We start from the raw sequence: 21,070 nt of genomic DNA, 5'->3' as shown, positions 1-21,070 counted from the left end.
TAAATACATGGATGGGAGAGTTATGGAGGGCTATGGTCCAGATGCAGGTCGATGGGAATGGGCAGACTAATTGTTCAGTATGAACTAGATGGGCTGAAGGGCCTGTTTCTGTGCTGTAGTGCTCTGTGACTCTATGACATAGGAAATGGTCAATCAGAAGTCCAGTGATCAAGGCTCAATTGTCAGAGCCCCGAATCAGTGAACCGTGGGGAAATCGAAGGCCCAATGCTTGTGTAAGGCCTGTTTCTGGGCTATGGTGTCTATGAATCCCCCTAGAAAGAGAAGTTAAATTCATTGGGGAAGTATGTATTCCTGAGTCATGTTTCAAATTAGGCCAAAGCAGTGGGAGATAATTTTAAATTGATTAAAATTAGGCTGAAAAGGAAATGTTTCCTCACTCAAGTGGATTTGGGATATTCTAAATGCACCTGGATGTTATAATGAGAGAATCAATGTGACTCAAATGATGAACATTAGCATCCCTGTGGCTTTTCCTCAAGTTATTAGATCTTATGGATTTAATTATGAATCTTCTACTTATTGCTTTAATCATTGCTGTAGTGGGTGGCAGGGTGGGGATACACCTCTACCAAAGGAGGTGTAAGGTGCTCCTTCCCTCTGCTGGCCATTGGGCAAGGTGTAGCACCTGCTTAGCTCCCCGATCAGGGCAGGGTCACGTCAAGCCACGGGAGCAGGTGGTGGACGGTCATATGAGCAGCTGGTGAGCTGATGCATATCACTAGTCCTGGTTATGTGACCACTGATACCAGGCAGACAATCTCTGAAGAGTATTGATAATGGCTGAGGTCACCTGTCTTGTAAAGACACTGCCTTTATAAGAAGAAGACAATGGCAATCTATTCCTGTCGAAAAATTTGCCGAGAGCAATCATGGTCATGGATAGAGGGAAGACCATGATTGGCTACGTCATACAGCACTTGATGATGATGTGGCAAGCCAAAACCCAATCACAATCATCACACCAAAGCTCCAAAATCTAATTAATCTCAGTTTAAACTCACACCATTGTTCCTGTAGCATATATTTTCTGTTTAATCTTTCTATTTGATCAAAGATTACAGTAATTCAAATGATTAAATCTGTATCTTCAATTACCAGACTTGATGGCTTTTCACTAGGTAACCTCTCCTCTGCAAAAACCTATCAATTTCTGGTTTGAACAGGTGGCAGAGTGGTCAAAATGCAGAATACTTGTGCTGAACATCCAGAACCTTATGCTCAAAACCCACCAGAGACTGATGGAGTTAGTTCACCAGAGCATAGAAAGCAGAATGATACAGCACAGGATCAGGCCATTTGACTCACTCTATCAATACAGAAGTACACTAACCCCTTCTACCTGCACATCAGAATCTGGCCTATTGCTGCAGACGGCTGTGTAGGCTAAGCCACTGGGTATATTTAAAGCAAAAGTCATTATGTGCCGCATCGTATGACGTGGGCGATCATAGTCTACCAATGACTATGATTGTTCTTGATTAATAAGAGCACCAAACGTTACAGAGAAAAAGCAGATGAGTGGGGTTGAGAGGGATAATAAATTAGCCATTAATAAATCAGACAGAGCATACTCGATGGGCTGAAAGGCCTATTTCTGCTCCTATGTCAATGGTTTCAGAATCAGAATCAGGTTTAATATCTCTGGCATATGTCGTGAAATTTGTTGTTATGCAGCAGCAGTACAATGCAATACATAGTAATAAAAACTAAATTACAGTCAGAAGTGTATATACATTTAAAAAGTTAAATTAAATTAGTGCAAAAAGAGAAAAAACAGTAGCGAGGTAGTGTTCATGGGTTCAATGTCCATTGCAGAGTGGAAGAAGCCTATGTCAAGCTATTCCAAAGTCTTATTATCACTGACCCGGTGGCAGCAGTATGGTGCAAGACTTAAAAATTGCTATAAGTCACAAAATTAAATAAATAAACAGCGTAAAAGACAAATAACAAGGTAATGTGCATGGATTGTACAGGAATTCGATGGTGGGCGGGAAGAAGCTCACTGAGTGTTGCTCTTCAAACTCCAGTCCCTCCTCCCCGACGGTTGCAATAAGAATGTATGTCCTGATGGTGGGGCTCTTTAATGATTGATGCCACCATCTTGAGCTGTAATTCTGATTCCCCTTCCCATTCTGACATGTTGGTCCATGGCCTCCTTTTGTGCCAAGATGAGGCCACCCTCAGGATGGAGGAGCAGCACCTTATATTCCATCTGGGTAGCCTCCAACCTGATGGCATGAATATCGATTTCTCCTTCTGGTAAAAAAAATCCCTCCTTTTCCCCTCTTCTTCAATTCCCCACTCTGGCCTCTGACTTCATCTCACCTGCCTATCACTGTGCCCTGGACCCCCTTCTTGTTCCCTTTCTCCTATGGTCCACTTTCCTCTCCTATCAAATTCATTCCTCTCCAGCTTTTTACCTTTCCTACCCACCTGGCTTCACCTGTCACTTCTAACTATCCTCCTTCTCCTTCCCCACCGTTTTATTCTGGCGTCTTCCCCTTCCTTTCCAGTCCTAAAGAAGAGTCTCAGCCCGAAATGTCAACTGCTTATTCCTCCCCATAGATACTGCCTGACCTGCTGATTTCCTCCAGCATTTTGTGTGTGTTACTTCTTGAGGCATTGCCTCTTGACTATGTCCTCAATGGTAGGGAGGCTAGCGCTGGCTGATTCTGCGGTCCTCTACAACCTCTTTCCATCCTGTGCATTGGCGACAGTGATGCAACCTGTCAGAATGCTCTCAACCATACATCTGTAGAAATTTGCAACAATCTTGTGGCTATGTGCACATCATGATCCATAGCCATCTATTCTCTGCATAGTCATGTTCAAAGTTCAAAGTTCAAAATACATTTAGTATCCAAGTGCACATATGTCACCAGATACAACTCTGAGATTCATTTTCCTGTCGGCATTCACAGTAAATATGATTAAAATAATAAAGCAATAAATATTGAGAACATGAGATGAAGGGTCCTGAAAGTGAGTTCATATGTTGTTGGAGCAGTTCATTGTTCAGTGAAGTTGAGTGTAGTTATCCCCTCTGTCCAAGAGCCTGATGATTGAGGGGTAGTAACTGTTTCTGAACCTGGTGGTGTGTCCAGAAGCTCCTGTGCTCACTTTGTGATGGCAGCAGTGAGAAGAGAGCACGGCCTGGGTGCTGGTTGTCCCTGATGATGGATGCTGCTTTCCCGTGACAGCGCTTTGTGTAGATGGGCTCAATGGTGGGAGGGCTTTACCCGTGATAGACTGGGCTGTATCCACTAGTTTTTGTAGGCTTTTCCACTCAGGAGCATTGGTGTCAGGATGTCTTTCTGGTGCTTCCTGCTTCCTCCCATCTCCCTTTCCCTTTTCCCAACCATGATTCCCCTCTTCCTGCCCCCTTCCCACCCTCAGTCCACAATAGACACCCATATCAGAAGCAGGTTTATCATCACTCAGATATGTCATGAAATTTGTTTTTTTTTGGTGGCAGCAGTACAGTGCGATACATAAAATTACTACTGTGCAAAAGTCTTAGGCACCCTAGCGATGTGTGTTATTGTGTTTTTACGCTGCATTGGATTCAGAGTAACAAACATTTCACTCTCCTTTACACTTGTGCGCTGAAGAATGACAATAAACAATCTTGAATCTTGAATTGGGATTGGTTTATTACTGTCACATGTACCGAGTGAAAAATTGCCTTGCATATTGTTCATACAGATCAAATCATTACACAGTTCATTGAGGTAGAACAAGGTAAAACAATAACAGGATGCAGAATAAAGTCTAAGAGCCACAGAGAAAGTGCAGTCCAGGTAGACAATGAGGTGCAAGATCATAACAAGGTAGATTGTGATGTCAAGAGTCTAGCTTATCAGACTAGGGAAACATGCAGTAGTATTATAACAATGGGGTAGAAGCTGTCTTTAAACTTGCTGGTTGGTGCTTTCAGGCTTTTGTATCTTCTGCATCATGGGAAAGGGGAGAAGGGGGAATGTCTGGGGTGGGTGGTGTCTTTGATATTGCTAGTTGCTTTACCGAGGCAGAGGCCATGGAGGGGCAGCTGTGTCCATAACTCTCTGCAGTTTTTCGCAGTCGTGGGCAGAACAGTTGCCTTACCAAGCCGTAGGAAGTGCCGATCCCTAGGGGGAAGGGGTGGAGAATGGGATTCGTTAAATTGTTCTTGGATGGAGCCAGATGACACTCAATGGTTTGAAAGGCACCTTTCTGGCCCTTTAACAATTCTATGATCCTAGTGAGAGACATGGCTAACAGAAAACGTCAATCACCCAGAGAAAAGCAAACTAAAATCTTGGAATAATTGCAACTAAAGATATATACACAGACACCTCGTCCCCTGCCAAAAATGTTAATTAGTTTTATGTGTAATTGGTACATTATTAGATTCACTATTAATTATATAAATCACATCCTTGATGTCAATTTTTGTAACAGGCAGTAAATTTTGTAAACAAATTCCTATACTGATTGCCTAATTAATTGTGCAATTAAAATTCCATTTCCAATTAAAAACATCAGGATGCCTGAGTTGTAATTACCCAAACAATAAAAGATAGTTTGCCTTTTGTGAATGGGAGAGAAGCTGTACCGGGAGCGGTTTGACGTGGCACAGTAGGCAGCAGTGACCCAGGTTGAATTCCTGCCGATACCTGTAAAGAGTTCGTATGATCTCCCTGTGACCGCGTGGGTCTTCCGCCCATGCTCTGGATTCCTCCCATATTCCGAAGACATCCAGGTTAGTATGCTAATTGGTCACATGGGTGTATTGGGTGGCATGGGCTGGCTGGGCCGGAAAGGCCTGCCACCATGGTATATCTCTAAATTAAATAAAGAAGCAACATTTCACATTGCCAGGCCTTACTCCAAAACAGCAGCTGAATGATGTTGGACGTTATTTATAAAATAAGAGCATTAATTAGTTCTAAAAATACTTAAAGATTCTTGATGCCCACTAATCCATTCAAATTGTGCAGAGAAAATTTACAAGGATGTTGCTGGGACCTGAAGACCTGAGTTATTGTGAAAGATTGAATATGCTAGGACTTTATTCCCTGGAATGTAGAAGAATGAAGGGAGTTTTGATAGAGGTGTATAAAATTATGAGAAGTATAATTACTTCTATCCTATAAGACACAATGTGCAAATATCTGTTGAGTGTGGACATACACATATGCAGCTAGGGTGCCTAAGACTTTTGCACAGTACTGTAGTAAAAAGGGTACTGATTGTGGATGATCAGCCATAATCACAGTGAATGGTGGTGCTGGCTCGAAGGGCCAAATGGCCTACTCCTGCACCGATTGTCTATTGTCTATTGTATAGATAGGATAATGCAAGTAGGTTTTTTCCACTGAGGTTGTATGAGACTACAACTAGAGGTCATGGGTTAAGGGTGAAAGGTGAAATGTTTAAGGGGAACTTGATGGGAAGTTTCTTCATTCAGAGAGTGGTGAGAGTGTGGAATGAGCTACCACCACAAGTGGTGAATGCAATTTTGATTTCAACGTTCAAAAGTTTGGATAGGTACATGTATGGGAGGGGTATAGAGAGCTATAGTCCAGGTGTAGGCAGATTAATGGTTTGGCACAGGCTGGATGAGCCAAAGGGCCTGCTTCTCTGCTGTAGTGTTCCATGACTTTATGACTCCTGATGGTTTCTAGATGGAATCCGTTCAGTGTTGGGGTGAGTGAAGTTATCCACTCTGGTTCAGGAGCCTGGTGGTTGATGGGTAATGACCCCTTACCCCACAAACATGCCAAACAAAGAGCATTTCCAAGAAGGAAGTGTCTTCCATCTACCCCTGGCAGTCAAAGGCCCTCATCTTCACTAAGCAGAACCTCTCAGAGGCACACCTCAAGGATGTGTGCTTAGCTTACTGCACTGCTCTCTCTGGAGCCTGCCAAATAAATGGCAAACTCGGTGTAAGCAGTTTGCATGATGAAATGGCAGAGCAGACTTGATGGGCTGAATGGCCTAATTCTGCTCCTATGTCTTATGGAATAGTCAACCAAAGGTCCATCAGCTGCCCAGGTCCTGACCAAGGTCTGTGGCCAGCATGTCAGCCAGGTTAGGTAGGGAGTGAATTCAGTTTCAGATTAGAAGAAGTCCTGAGACCAGGGATGTTTTCAGATGGGGGAAGGAGAAGTGAAGATATCACAGCGAAGAGGTGGTAGACATATAATCTGTCTTTGAAATGTTGAAGGGCAGAGCAGAGCTCTCGGCTACAACTAGTAAAATATTCATCGTGACCCATTTCACTCTTCATTAGTCTCAGCCAAGCGGTTCTGACAGTCTTTCTCATCGCATCTGTGAATGTACCCATCACTCCTGTCTGCTGCTTTGAACAGTAACTCTGGGCAGTTCAAATCCCTCTGCTGTATGGGTAATGTTTACCTTGCCCATCATGTTAAAAGTCCCTCGAAAATAAATAATAACTTTTTAATAGGAGCTCATTGGCATTAATGTTTCATGTTTCTCTGCTACCATAACTATGTGCTATGTGCTGTGGGTGCTGAGTGTGACCGTTGGTACTGTGTTTTGCATTTGGCCCCGGAGGAATGCTGCTTCCTTTGGCCGTATTCATTGGTATGGTTGAATGACAATTAAACTTGAACCTGATTTAATGATCCTGTTTAAAGATGTTCTTTAAAGCTGTGACATGCAGACTTCTTCCCTTTCTATTTCTTTCCCCATCAGAAGTTACTTCACGTCCTCTCTCGGTACTCCCACCACTGCACTGATTTCCAGTAACAGTGGCAAGGTTTGCAGTCTGCCCCAGCACAATCCTCACTGATTTGGTTTTGCGCAAATGACACCCACCACTAAACATATCTTTACCTCCCCACATTCCGGTAAAAAATGCCCCTCCCATCTTCTGCTATACCCCACTCTGACCTCTTCTCACCTGCCAATCACCTCCCCCTGGGTCGCCTCCTCCTTCCCTTTCTCCCATGGTCCACTCTCCTCTCCGATCAGATTCCTTCCTCTCCAGCCCTTTACCTTTCCCACCCGTCACCTCCCCCTGGTGTCCCTCCTCCTTCCCTTTCTCCCACGGTCCACTCTCCTCTCCGATCAGATTCCTTCCTCTCCAGCCCTTTACCTTTCCCACCCATCACCTCCCCCTGGTGTCCCTCCTCCTTCCCTTTCTCCCGTGGTCCACTCTCCTCTCCGATCAGATTCCTTCCTCTCCGGCCCTTTACCTTTCCCACCCGTCACCTCCCCCTGGTGTCCCTCCTCCTTCCCTTTCTCCCACGGTCCACTCTCCTCTCCGATCAGATTCCTTCCACTCCGGCCCTTTACCTTTCCCACCCATCACCTCCCCCTGGTGTCCCTCCTCCTTCCCTTTCTCCCACGGTCCACTCTCCTCTCCGATCAGATTCCTTCCACTCCAGCCCTTTACCTTTCCCACCCATCACCTCCCCCTGGTGTCCCTCCTCCTTCCCTTTCTCCCATGGTCCACTCTCCTCTCCGATCAGATTCCTTCCTCTCCAGCCCTTTACCTTTCCCACCCATCACCTCCCCCTGGTGTCCCTCCTCCTTCCCTTTCTCCCATGGTCCACTCTCCTCTCCGATCAGATTCCTTCCTGTCCAGCCCTTTACCTTTCCCACCCACCTGGCTTCACCTATCACCTTCTAGCTATTCTCCTCCCCCTCTCCACATCATTTTATTCTGGCATCTTCCCCCTTTCTTCTCAGTCCTGATGAAAGGTCTTGGCCTGAAACACCAACTGTTTATTCATTTCCATAGATGCTGCCTGATCTGCAAAGAGCCTCCAGCATTTTGTCTGTGTTAAATTTCCTATTGTATGTTTTGATGCACATATGATAAATAAATGAACCTGAATCTGAATCAAACGAGTAATGAATTATAGCCACTGGTGTGTCTTCCTCATGAGTGCAGCAATATTTTTGCCCCAGTATAGAATTTCTGAGATGTTGATGTCCAGAACTTGAAGCTGCTCACCCTTTCGACCTCTAACCCCTCTTCTGCACTATGTTTTTATTCTTGTTTATTGAAAATGATCATGCCTGCTCTGTACTGGTGCCACAAAGCGACAAACTTCATGACTTGTCAGTGACAATAAACCTGATTCTGATATTGGAGGGTTGGGTGGGGAGAGGGAAAGAACACACCATTGTAAACACAAGAGATTCCGCAGATGCTGGAAATCCAGAGCAACATGCACGCAAAATGCTGCAGGATCTCATCAGGTCAGGGCAGTACCTATGGAGGGAGATTTCTCGGTGGCCAACCATTTTAATTCCAATCCCCATTCTCATTCTTACATATTCATCCATGGCCTCCTCTAATGCCATGATGAAGCCACACTCAGGTTGGAGGAACAACACCTTATATTCTGTCTGGGTAGCCTCCAACCCGATGGCATGAACATTGATTTGTCCAACTTCTAGTAACTTTTCCCCGTCCCCATTCTTTAATTTCCCTTCTGCAACGCCCACTTACCGCTTCTCTTCTCCTCAGCTGCTGATCTCAAGGACTCTTCATTTCATGTCCTCAATATTTATTGTTTATTTATTTATTATTATTATTATTTCTTTCTTTTTGTATTTACACAGTTTGTTGTTTTCTGCACTCTGACTGAATGCCCAAGTTGGTGCGGTCTTTCATTGATTCTGTTATTGCTATTATTCTGTAGATTTATTGAGTATGCCCACAAGAAAATGAATCTCACAGTTGTATGTGGTGACATATATGTACTTTGATAATAAATTTACTTTGAACATCCCCCTGGTGCCCCTTCTCCTTCCCTTTCTCCAATACTCCAATCTCCTCTCCTATCAGATTCCCCTCCATGGATACTGCCTGACCTGCTGAGTTCTTCCTGCATTGTGTATGTATTATCCTCCCTTTGGAACTGATTATGAAGATCCAAGGTGGAAAGGGTTGCTTTCCAATGCAATGTGTGGAGATGGAGGCCGTAGCGAGACCAAGGCGTTGTTTAGGTCACACCCATTCACTTCTAAGAGGCTATATTAATTTTGTACTGCAGCAATCAAATTTACAGCCATTAGGTTCTCACCAAGTCCCTGAAGGTTGTTCTAGACGGGGTGGTAATGAGGACAAGCTCCCACTACCTATTAAATGCTCCCAATGGTGAGCACATCAAATAGCCTCTGACAACCAAGTCCAGCTCCTGGACTTCACGTGTGGCTTCGCTACTAAGCCCAGTGGAACCGTTTCTACTGACAGGAGAAGGGACAAAGGTGGTTTACTGGCACCTTAGAACCAGTCGCTTCGGGCAGATGGGGCTCATCAGTCATGGTTGGCAGCTCAACTAGGAGAAGGAAAACTCTGATCTCAAACTTCCGCTGCCTCGCAGCTATACCCATTCATGGGGAAAGCTTTGGAAGTAAACCCCGAGGAAAAAATCTGGAGCTGGGGTCCCTAAGGGCAGTCTTACGTTTAGTTCAACGCTGACTGGCAACTCCTGCGATGCTGCTGGTGCCAAACTGTATTGGTCTCTGCTGTTCCTTTGGATTCACCAATGCGTGGAGAGAGGGAGCTTGTTACAAGGGCAACAGCTTTCTCAGCCTATCGTACTGTGCTGGCTTGCGTATCACATAGACAGCTGGGATGCAATATCCATGGTCGACCTCGACCAACAGCGGGCCTCAGATTCGCACCCTAACTTTGTCATAGACTCACAAATGCAAAGTACAAAGGTAATTTATTAACAAAGTACATATATGTCACCATATACAACCCTGAAATTAATTTTCTTGCAGGCATTCACATTCAGTACAGAGAAACAAAAAAAATGCAAAATAAATAATAATAATCAATGAATATGTGAACATGAGATGAAGGGTCCTTGAAATTGAGTCCATAGGTTGTGAGAATAGTTCAGTGTTCGGGTGAGTGAAGTTGAGTGAAGTTACCCCCTCTGATTCAAGAGCCTGATGGTTGAGGGGTAATAACTGTTCTTGAACCTGGTGGTGTGGGTCCTGAGGCTCCTGTACCTCCTTCCTGATGGCAGCAGTGAGAAGAGAGCATGTCCTGGATGCTGCAGGTCACTGATGATGGATGCTACTTTCCTGCAACAGCTCTTCTTGTAGATGTTCTCAATGTTGTGTTGTGTTTGTGATTCAAAGTTAAAATTGCCATCTTTGAGATAACAAGCTGTATCATGACCAGAGTGCTCCAACCTGGCAGGATGGTGGGATTTGCTCACCAGACCACAATAAATCCATGCTGCTGAATTCCCTAAATTCAAAGACATCGCAGTGGAAAGAGATAGCTGGAGTTCTAGCAAATCTCACTGGAAGAATCAAGTAAAATTGTAGGAAAAAACCCCACTGCCAGGTCATTCTCTGGTGTAATTTGATAGCTGTCTAACATTTATGTATAAAAATTGCATCTTCTGTTCAGCACATGGTAGCTGTCAGCTTAACACTTTGTAGCACCAGCATTCAGAAAGCTGGGTTCAGCCCTTGCCAGGGTTTGTACATTCTCCCTATGGCTGTGTGGGTTTCCTCTGGGTGCTCCAGTTTCCTCTCATATTACAATGGTGTACGGGTTAGGGTTAGTAAGTTGTGGGCATGCTATGTTGGTGACACTTGCAGGCTGTCCCCATCACATTTATTTTTTATTTAGAGACACAGCACGGAGTAGGCCTTCCAGCCCTTCGAGCCAGCATCCCCCGACAGCCCCAATTTAACCCCAACCTAATCATGGGACAGTTTACAAGGATCAATTAACCTGCCAACTGGTACACCTTTATACTGCGGGAGAAAACCAGAGCACCCAAGGAAAACACACGCATTCCACAGGGAGGACGCCAAAATCGAAATCTGAACTGCAACGCTCCAAGCTGTGCTAACCAATGCTTGCACTATGCTGGGTGTTGACTCAAATGACACATTTCACTGTATGCTGCAATGCTCGGATGTACACGCAACAGATAAAGCGAGTCTTTAAAATCTTTATATTTTGACTCTAATGAGAATTGATTGACCTATGGATGAGATTGTCCTTCTGCTTACTGCTGGGTGACCATTTTGAAATTATTGAAGCCTGGTAGGCAACTGATGAATAGATTCAGCAATATTATTGTAGCATTTTGAATTCTCATGGTTACAGTCTCAGGGTTGCATATGGTGATGTGCATGTACTTTGATAATAAATTTACTTTGACCTTTGAACTTTGAAAGTCAACTGTTTATTCGCTTCCACAGATACTCCCTGCCCTGCTGTGTTCCTCCACCATGTTGTGTGATTTCCAGCATCTGCAGAATATCTGGTGTTCAGCAGTGGAAAATTCATCCCATACCTGTTGTTTATTGGTGCTTTAGGATAAATGTAGACCAGCAAAATGTCCTGGCAATGAGTTTATTTGCTTATTTAGCTAGAGATATAGTCTGGCACCAGGCCCTTCCGGCCCAATGAGCCCATGCTGCCCAGTTACACACATGTGACCAATTAACCTGCTAACCCACACATCTTTGGAATGCAGGAGGAAACCAGAGCACCCAAAGGAAACCCACAAGTCACAGGGAGGGCGTACAAACTCCTTACAGGCAGTGGTGGGAATTGAACCCGGGCCGCTGGTGCTAACCACATAACAACTCTCTAGTATTTGATCTAGCCCTCTCCTCATGTCCTTCTCAACTGGTTTGGCACTTAGTAATCCATAGAACTAGACCCTCAACATCAGTAGTATCACCTGATGAATATTTACACAAGAAAACCCAAGTCTGGGTTTCAGGCCCAAAGACCTTCCCAAGGCTCGTTGTGGATTCTGGGCTCCATTGATTTCAACAGAGTTCAATGCACTTACATTATTCAGAGCGCTAGATGAAGTCGCCCATCTCAAACACTATGTTGCCAATGAAACCAAACTAAACGCAGCTCAGGATAGACCACATCAGACAATAACTTTGCCCATGAACCATATTTCTTCAGTAATCACGATTAATTTTTACAAATTCAAAGATTCAAATCAAACTTCATTGAACTCTTTGGTTACACAGCTCTTTTAGCAGTTTAATAACCTCTGAAAGCCATTAATCTATTTAGATTAGGGTTAGGTTGCTGGAGTTTAATAGAATGAGGGGGGATCTCATTGAAACCTATTGAATATTGAAAGGCCTAGAGTGGATGTGAAGAGGATGTTTCCAGTAGTGGGGGAGTCTAGGACCAGAAAGCACAGCCTCAAAACAGAGGGACATCTATTTAGACCTGAGGTGAGGAGGAATTTCTTTCGCCAGAGGGCAGTGAATCTGTGGAATTCATTGCCATAGGTGGCTGTGGAGGCCAAGTCATTGGGTATATTTAAAGTGGAGGTTGATGGGTTCTTGATTAAGTCAGGCTGTCAAAGGTTACAGGGAAAAGGCAGGAGAATGGGGCTGAGAGGGAAAATAAATCAGCCATGATGGAGTGGCGGAGCAGACTCGATGGGCCAAAAGGCCTAATTCTGCTCCTGTGTTTTAAGAGACAGGAGAAGAATGAGGCCATTTGGCCCAGTGAACCTCCTCCACCAGAGGGATAATAAATCAGCCATGATGAAATGGCAGAGCAGACTCAATCAGCCTAATGGCCTAATTCTTACGATTATGATTATAATTAATTGGAGCAGTAGCATAACAGTCAGTGGAGCATTTTACAGCATCAGTGGCCCAAATCCAATTCCTGCCGCTGTCTGTAAGGCGTTTGTACATTTTCCCAGTGACCATGTTGGTGCTCCACTTTCCTTCTACAAACGTACATCCTGAAGATATACAGTTAGTTTTAGTCGGTTGTGGGCATGCATTTTGGCACTGGAAAGGTGGTTGATACCTGTGGCACATCCTTGGATTGTGTTGGTCACTGACACAAACGAAGCATTTCACTGGATGGTTCGATGTTCTGATGTACAGTATTGTGTAAAACTCTTAGTACTGTAGTAATTTTATATATCTCACTGCACTGCGACCACAAAATAAACACATTTCATGACATGTGTGAGTGAAGATAAACCTGATTCTGATACGGGTCTGTATTGTGGACTGAGAGTGGGAAGGGGGGACAGGGAGAGGGGAATCGTGTTTGGGAAAAGGGGAAGGAAGAGGGGAGGGAGCAGGAAGCATCAGAGAGACATTCTGTAATGATCTATAAATCAATTGTTTGGAATCAAATGACCTTGCCTGGTGTCTCAGAGCTGGGTGTGTCTGCACCCTTGCAACCCCCCCCATGGCACTCCTTCTCTGTTTCCTGTCCCACATCATTCCCAACATCCTTTGCTTGCACCAGATTTATAAACTCCCTCTCTGCTCCACATTGACAAAATACAAAAGTAATGTACAAAAGTCTTGGGCACATGTATATAGCTAAGGTGCCTAAAAATTTTGCACAGTGCTGCTTTACAAGAAACAACATTCAAAGTGCCTCGCACTTTTCAGGGTGTGTAAAAATTTCCTGCTCTGAGCAATGCTTGGTCTGTGCAATTGTAAAAAGATAGGGAGAGCGTTGCTTGTATTTAGTATTTTTTAAGCTTCTGAACTATATTTTATATATCAATGCAAATTTTACTTTGCTTTTATTTTTAACAAGAACTGTTTCACCCGACCCTGAGAATAAATAACCCAAGGATTTCGAATAAATAGGTCACAGTGTCACCTCAGCAGTGATGCGGAGTAATTTTCAATGCATAAGCACACCAGCGATTTGATCAGAGGAGCATCACTTCATTTGACATTTGCCAGAGTTGTTCAGTCTCCCAATTAAAGATAAAGATTAGCTTTATTTGTCACATACACACCGAAACATGCAGTGAATTGCATTGTTTGCATCGAAGCAAATCAGCGAGCATTGGGCTGGGCTTGCAGTGCCTACGTTAATGTGCCCACTAACCCTAGCCTATACGTCTTTGGAATGTGGGAGGAAATCCGCGTGGTCACGTGGAGAACGTACGTTGGCGGGAATTGAACTCCAATCAGTGATCGCTGGCTATCAGTGATCAGTGATACCCTTTTGCACAGTGCTATTCATATTTTGATAATAAATTTACTTTGAACTTTAAGCTTAGAACTTTGAACTTGCCTTTCTCTCTTTCAGGGGTGTGGTCCGGATCGACATCAACCTGGAAAGCCTGGATATTGACCAGTGTTCCACCGGGAATGGGTGGTTTGCAGATTCCCATTGGTGTGATGTCAACACCACAGAGGTAGGGCATCTGAAACCTGGAAATGGAAGTCTGCGGCAGAATCAACTATGTGATTCAAGTTAAAATGTGATGAAGTTTTCACAAAGCATTCAAGATGGTGCTGAGCTGCATTGTCCATTGGGTTCGTGGCTCAGGCTTAGCTTCTTAGGTTCGTAGGGATGGTTTTTGTGGACAACGCGGGGAGTTAGGGGTCGGGTAAGGAGTAGGTACAAGGGTGAGAGGAGTGAGAGGTCAGGGGCAGTAAATGAAAAGCTTGGGGAAAGGAGCCAGAGGTCAGAGTTCAGGTCAGAGTGCTCCAAAGTTGGTGGCCATAATCCCCGAGTAAGGATGTCCAAGGTCCTGTAGGCCCCGAGAACCAGGCCAGACGATCCCTGAGGTCGGTGAGTGCTGGAGTCAGAGGTATGAGGTCCGCTGGCTGGTGATCCCTGAAGTCAATGCATCCTGAGGTTGGAGGTCAGAGGTCACTGAGTCACAGGATTGGAGTCCCAAGGTCAGTCAGCAGGTCCTGAGGTTAGAGGCCTGTGATCAGCGAGTCCTGGGGTCAAAGCCCAGAGGTCAGCAGGTCTGGTGGTCGAAGACTGGAAGTCAAAACCATAAGGACAGTGAGTCCGGAGGTCGAAGACTGGAAGCCGAAGCCCTGAGGTCAGTGAGCCTGGAGGCCAAAGACCGAAAATCAAAGCCCTTGGGTCTGCGAGTGTGGAGCTACTGTCTGAAGATTGGAGGCATAGGGATGGCCAGTCCTGGAATTGGAGGCCCTTCTGTGTGCGTGTAGGTGGGGGAGGAGGGGATAGAAAAGGGTTCGGTTTGTTGTTGCTGTTGTTGGTGTCATTCTGCTGAACGTGGTGGGCATGCCACAGTACTGTGCAGAAGTCTTAGCTATTGCTTGGGTGCACACAGTACTGCAATGGTCAACATGGAGCAGAGAGCCAGTTTGTAATTCCGGCGGGAGTGAAGGATGTTGGGAATGGTGAGGGTGGAGTGTCATGGGAGGGGTGTGGGACAGGTGGCAGAGAAGGAGTGCCAGGGGTGAGGGGGGTGCAGACACACCCAGCTCTGAGACACCAGGCAAGGTCGTTTGATCCCAAACAATTGGATTATTGTTCACTACAGAATGTCTGTCTGGTGCTTCCGGCTCCCTCTCCTCTCCCTTCCCCTTTTCCCAACCATGAATCCCCACTCCCTGTCAGTCCACAATGGAGACCCATATCAGAATCAGGTTTATCATCACTCACATATGTTTCTTGCCTGCCGGTGACATGTAGAGTCATTGTGAAATGTCATGCATTAAACAGCTGAATCACATTCTCAAAGTCAGAAAAAGTCAGAATTAAAATTTATTATCATCAAACTATGTATATATTACTTTGAAAATAAACAAATACAAAAAAGCTATAGCGGAACAAACAATGATATGCAAAAGGAAACATTGCCACCATTGACTGTAAGGAGATTGTATGTTCCTCCCAGGACGGTGTGAGCTGCTTTTCTCCCACGTTCCTAAGACGTACGGGTTAGTAAGTTGTGGGCATGCTCTGTTGGCAATGGAAGCATGACAATACCTGCAGCTTTCCCACAGCACATCCTCGGACTGCCGGCTGATGATGCATGCAGCACATTTAGCTGTATATTTTAATGTTTCAATGTCATCATTATGTGCCCGGTTGTCTGAGGTGGGCAATCATGGTCTTTCCATGACCATGATTGTTCTTGACAAATATTTTTACAGAACTGGTTTGCCTTTGCCTTCTTCTGGGCAGTGTCTTTACAAGACGGGTGACCTCCAGCCATGATCAATACTCTTCAGAGATTGTCTGCCTGGTCTCAGTGGTTACGTAGCCCCCTGGTAAGCCTCAGGCTCGCTCAGCTCGCTTTTGTGCAGGGGGAGCAGCCTTCGGCCCCACCAAACTGGGTAATCAAATTTGTGTGGATGCTGTGTGATGTACCCCGCCATGCCAAATAACAGACAATACACCATATGGGATTAAATGATTACACTTTATAAGTATTTCTTGGTGATGGGTTAGTAGAAACAAATACAATAAAGGCACCAAAATCAGTAACTCTATCAGTTCTGTGCACAAATAATTCGTTGGAGCTCTTACAGAACCGGGTCTCCTTTTCCTCCAGTCGATGTCCTCCGAACTCCGTGGACCCTCGAATGGGACCACCCTTGGTGGTCGACCGAACGCTCTACTCGAGTCTGTCCTCATCTCCTCTCCTTGTTGAAGACCCTGGGCCTTGGACTCTCACTCGGGGTCCGATCCATCGCCCAGCTTACAGCATTGTGTCTCCTCTCTCTGTCCCCATCTGCCTTCTGCCCCAAAGCCCGCGAAAACAATAGCTTACAGACACGCAAGAAAGAATAACATCTATCCCAATTGGTTAGCAAATGAATACAATTCTCGTTATCAGTAATTATAACCCAAACAAGCTGCTACCATTAACCCAGCACTTAACATTACAGCCATTTTATTATAACATAACAAAGAAGCTATTTTATTAGCCTTAGCAGTAACATAAAAGAAGAAACCCCTTACAGTCATATAACCAGGACTTGTGATCTGCCGGCTGCTCATACGACCATCCACCACCTGCTCCCACGTTTTCATGTGACCTTGATCGGGGTGGGGGTGGTGGTTTAAGCAGGTGCTACACCTTGCCCAAGGGTGACCTGCAGGCTAGCGGTGGGAAGGAGTACCTCACACCTCCTGTGGTAGAGACGTATCTCCACCCCACCACCCTTTCGATGTATATGTGATATATAATGCTAATCTTTAAATGTAATAAACATAACGATGCCAGTGCAAGGTGAGAGAGAGAAAAGGAAATACTATAAGACCATAAGACGTAGGAGCCGGATTAGGCCATTCGGTCCAACGAGATTTTCTGCCATTTCATCATGGCTGATTTACTATCCCTCTCAACCCCATTCTCCTGCCTTCTGCCCATAACTTTTGACACCTTGATGTAGCAAGAACCTACAGTGTCAGCCCCCGCTTTAAATGTACTCAATGACTTGGCCTCCACAAGCATCTGTGGCAACGAATTCTAGAAACCCTCTGGCTAAAGAAATTCCTCATCTCTGATTTAAATAGACGTCCCTCTGTTCTGAGGTTGTGCCCTCTGGTCCTAGATTCTTCCACTGTAGGAAATATCCTCTCCATGTCCACTCTATCCAGACCTTTCAATATTTGATAGGTTTCAATGAGATCCCCCTCATTCTTCTAAACTCCAATAAGTAAAACCATCATAAGCTCCTCACCTATCATCCCACTAGCCTCCGCATCCAGCACATCATTCTCCAGAACTTCCGCCATCTCCAACTGGATCCCACCACCAAGCACATCTTTCCCTCCCGCCCACCTTATGCTTTCCACAGAGATTGCTCCCTTGTCCATTTGTCCCTCCCCACTGATCTCCCTCCTGGCACTTATCCTTGCAACACCTGCCCTTACACCTCCTCCCTCACTACCATCCAGGGCCCCAAACAGTCCTTCCAGGTGATCCGACACTTCAACCGTGAGTCTGGTGGGATCATCTATTGCACACGGTGGTCTGGGTGTGACCTGCTGTATATCGGTGAGATCTGACGCAGATCAAGAGACCGCTTCGCTGAGCACCCACACTCCATCTGCCAGAAGAAGTGGGATCTCCCAGTGGCCACCCATTTTAATTCCACTTCCCATTCCCATTCCAACATGTCAATGCATGGCCTCCTCTACTGTTGAGATGAGGCCACACTCAGGTTGGAGGAATAACACCTTATATTCCGTCTGGGTAGCCTCCAACCTGATGGCATGAACATCGATTTCTCAAATGTTCGGTAATGCCCCTCCCACACCACCTTCACCATCCCATCCCCTTTTCCCTCTCTCACCTTATCTCCTTGCCTGCCCATCACCTCCCTCCGGTGTTCCTGTCCCTTTTTCTTTCTTCCATGGCCTTCTGTCCTCTCCTATTGGACTCCCCCTTCTCCAGCCCTGTATCTCTTTCACCAATCGACTTCCCAGCTCTTTACTTCAACCCTCCCCCTCCCGGTTTCATCTATCACATTGTGTTTCTCCCTCCCCTCCCCCCACCTTTTAACTCTACTCCTCATCATTTTTTTCTCCAGACCTGCTGAAGGGTCTTGGCCCGAAACGTCAACTGTACTCTTTTCCATAGATGTTGCCTGAGTTCCTCCAGCATTTTGTGTGTGAGCTCCTCATATGTTAACCCTTTCATTCCTGGAATCATTCTCGTGAACCTCATCTGGATGTTCTCCAATGACAGCACATCTTTTCTTCGATAAGGGTCCCAAAACTGCTCACAATACTCCAAGTGCAGACCGACCAATATCTTATAAAACCTCAGCATTACAACCAGGATGCAATGTGATAAGAAACACTGAAATTGAAAATTGTTTTAGTTTGCTTTAGGAGTTGGCGAATAATTTCTATTTATAGAAGAGATCTATTACATTAATCAAATATTAAGGGAAGTCCAGTGCCTGATATTTTGCCTCAAAGCTGTATTATATAAAGAAAAGAAATATTCTCAGAAAAATTGGCTTTGACATTTAAATTAAAAGATACAAGAGTAAATATTGAGCTTGGTTTTCATGATACATATGAATGCTATATTGCTTAGGAGCCCTGTGTTCTCTGAGCTACACACACAAAAGTCATTGAAACCTATCAAATATTGAAAGGCCTAGAGAGAGTGAACGTGGAAAGGATGTTCCCTATAGTAAGGAAGTCTAGGACTAGAAAGCACAACCTCAGAGTTCAAGGATGTCCCTTTAGAACAGAGATGAGGGTGGTGAATTTGTAGAATTTGTTGCCACAGATGGCTGTGGAGGCCAAGTCATTGAGTATATTTAAAGCAGAGGTTGATAGGTTCTTGCTTAGTGAGGGTGTCGATGGTTATGGAAAGAAGGCAGGGGAATGGGATTGAGGGGGATAATAAATCAGCCATGACAAAATGGTGGAAGAGACTCGATGGGCTGAATGGCCTAATTCTGCTTCTTTGACTTAAGTTCTTCTGATGTAGTGCTGGAGGAACTTAGCAGGTCAGGCAGCATCATAGAGGGGAATAAACAGTCAATGTTTTGGGCTGAGACCCTTCGTCCAGATGACCTAAAACGTCAACTGTTTCATAGATGCTGCCTGGCCTGCTAAGTCCCTCCAGCATTTGTGTGCCGCTGGTGAGGCTTAGCGACTGCTTGCTGGTGGCAATTCAAAAAAAGAAAACGACTAAATACTTTATTAATCACACTTTTTCTGGTAAGCAATCACTGCAAACAACAGCCTGTAACTTCCCTGTTTGCTTACTTCTATTATTTGCATGATTTGCCTTTCCCTCTCTCTTCGCGCATTGGATGTTCAAAGGGCTTCTTTGGTTTTAAAGGTTCTATTGGGTTTCCTTGTTTTGTGGCTGCCTGTATTGGGACAAATTTCAAACATGCATAAAGAATACATTCTTTGATAATAAATGTACTTTGAACTTTGATCTGCAGAATCTTTTGTTCCACTGTTTTCTCTCCCCTTTCTGGAGATCTTAAGCTTTCTCTTCAGGTTCTCAGTGCATTTTTATATCACTAATGCAGCAAATGCAACACAGTGGTGCAGCATTTAGCGCTGCTGCCGCACAGGTCCAGTGATCTGGACTCAGCTCTGACCTCTGTGCTCTGTGAGTGAAGCCTGCACCTTCTCCCTGTGACTGCGTGTGGTTCCTCACACATATCCTCATTGCTATCGTCAGGCAGGAGGTACAAGAGCCAGAAGAGCCACGCCTAAAGATCAACAGCAGCTGCTTTCCCGCTGCCATCAGGTCCTTAATAATGGACGCCGCCTTTTTGAGGCATCGGCTTTAGAAGGTGTCCTTGATGCTGGGGCGGCTGGTGCCAAAGATGGAGCTGGCTGAGCTGACAACTTTCTACTGCCCTTTCTGATCCTGTGCAGTGGAACCAGTGAGAATGCTCTCCATGGTACATCTGTAGAGATCTGCGAGTGTCTTTGGTGACACACCAAATCTCCTCAAACTCCTAATGAAATATAGCTGCTGCCGTGCCTTTCTTTGTAATTGCATCGATATGTTGCATATATTATGGATTCTGGTTAATTGGGCCATTGTTTAATTGGGGCAGCTGCTTATTTGGGACAACTCCTAAAGAACAAAAACTGAGAAAATAGCGGCAATTCTCTTCATTCATTTGGGATACTATGCCACTTAATTAGGGCAGGAAACTGTTGCCAAACAGTTTCTATCCAGCATCAGTCATGTGAGCTTGCGTTGGACACTACACCGTGCTTGGAGTGAACAGTTTTTAAATAGCGTCAGTTGCATATGCTTGTGTTCAAGAAACACCAATTTTTGTCATTAATATTTGGCAAGAAATAAGCAGTAAGGCCATTGAGAACTGTGTTGCTCACTGCGGTTTCAAGCATTGAGGCTTGGAGATGTCAGAAAGAGCCGGGATTGAAAATGAAACAATTTCACTACTTCAGCATTAGGAACTATGAAGAATTTGAAGGTATCAAAAATCATCTTGAATGTTACAATGAAAATGAAGATTTGGCACATACAGTCGTCAAAAGCATTGTATGAAGGCAGGCCATTAGGTATCTGCACTGATTTTGTTCATTTGTTGTCAATCAAAAGAACACAGCAGTGAAGACTGAATGAATTCCTCTGTCAATAACTATTAGGAGCTAATACACAGCTTTATAGTACTGTAGTAGTACCTGTAGTATTCCAATTTGTTCTGTATTTCACTGAAATACATAATTTGTTATTCACTTAAACAGTAATTTGTCTTTTTTTTATACCCTTTTAACCATTTTCATGAAACCGGCTATCTGAGGCTGTTATGTTTTGTAACTTCAAAACATTAAACTAAT

The sequence above is a fragment of the Mobula birostris genome, chromosome X (genome assembly GCF_030028105.1).
Source record: "Mobula birostris isolate sMobBir1 chromosome X, sMobBir1.hap1, whole genome shotgun sequence".
NCBI lineage: Eukaryota > Metazoa > Chordata > Chondrichthyes > Myliobatiformes > Myliobatidae > Mobula > Mobula birostris.
This window is presented reverse-complemented; position numbering follows the sequence as displayed.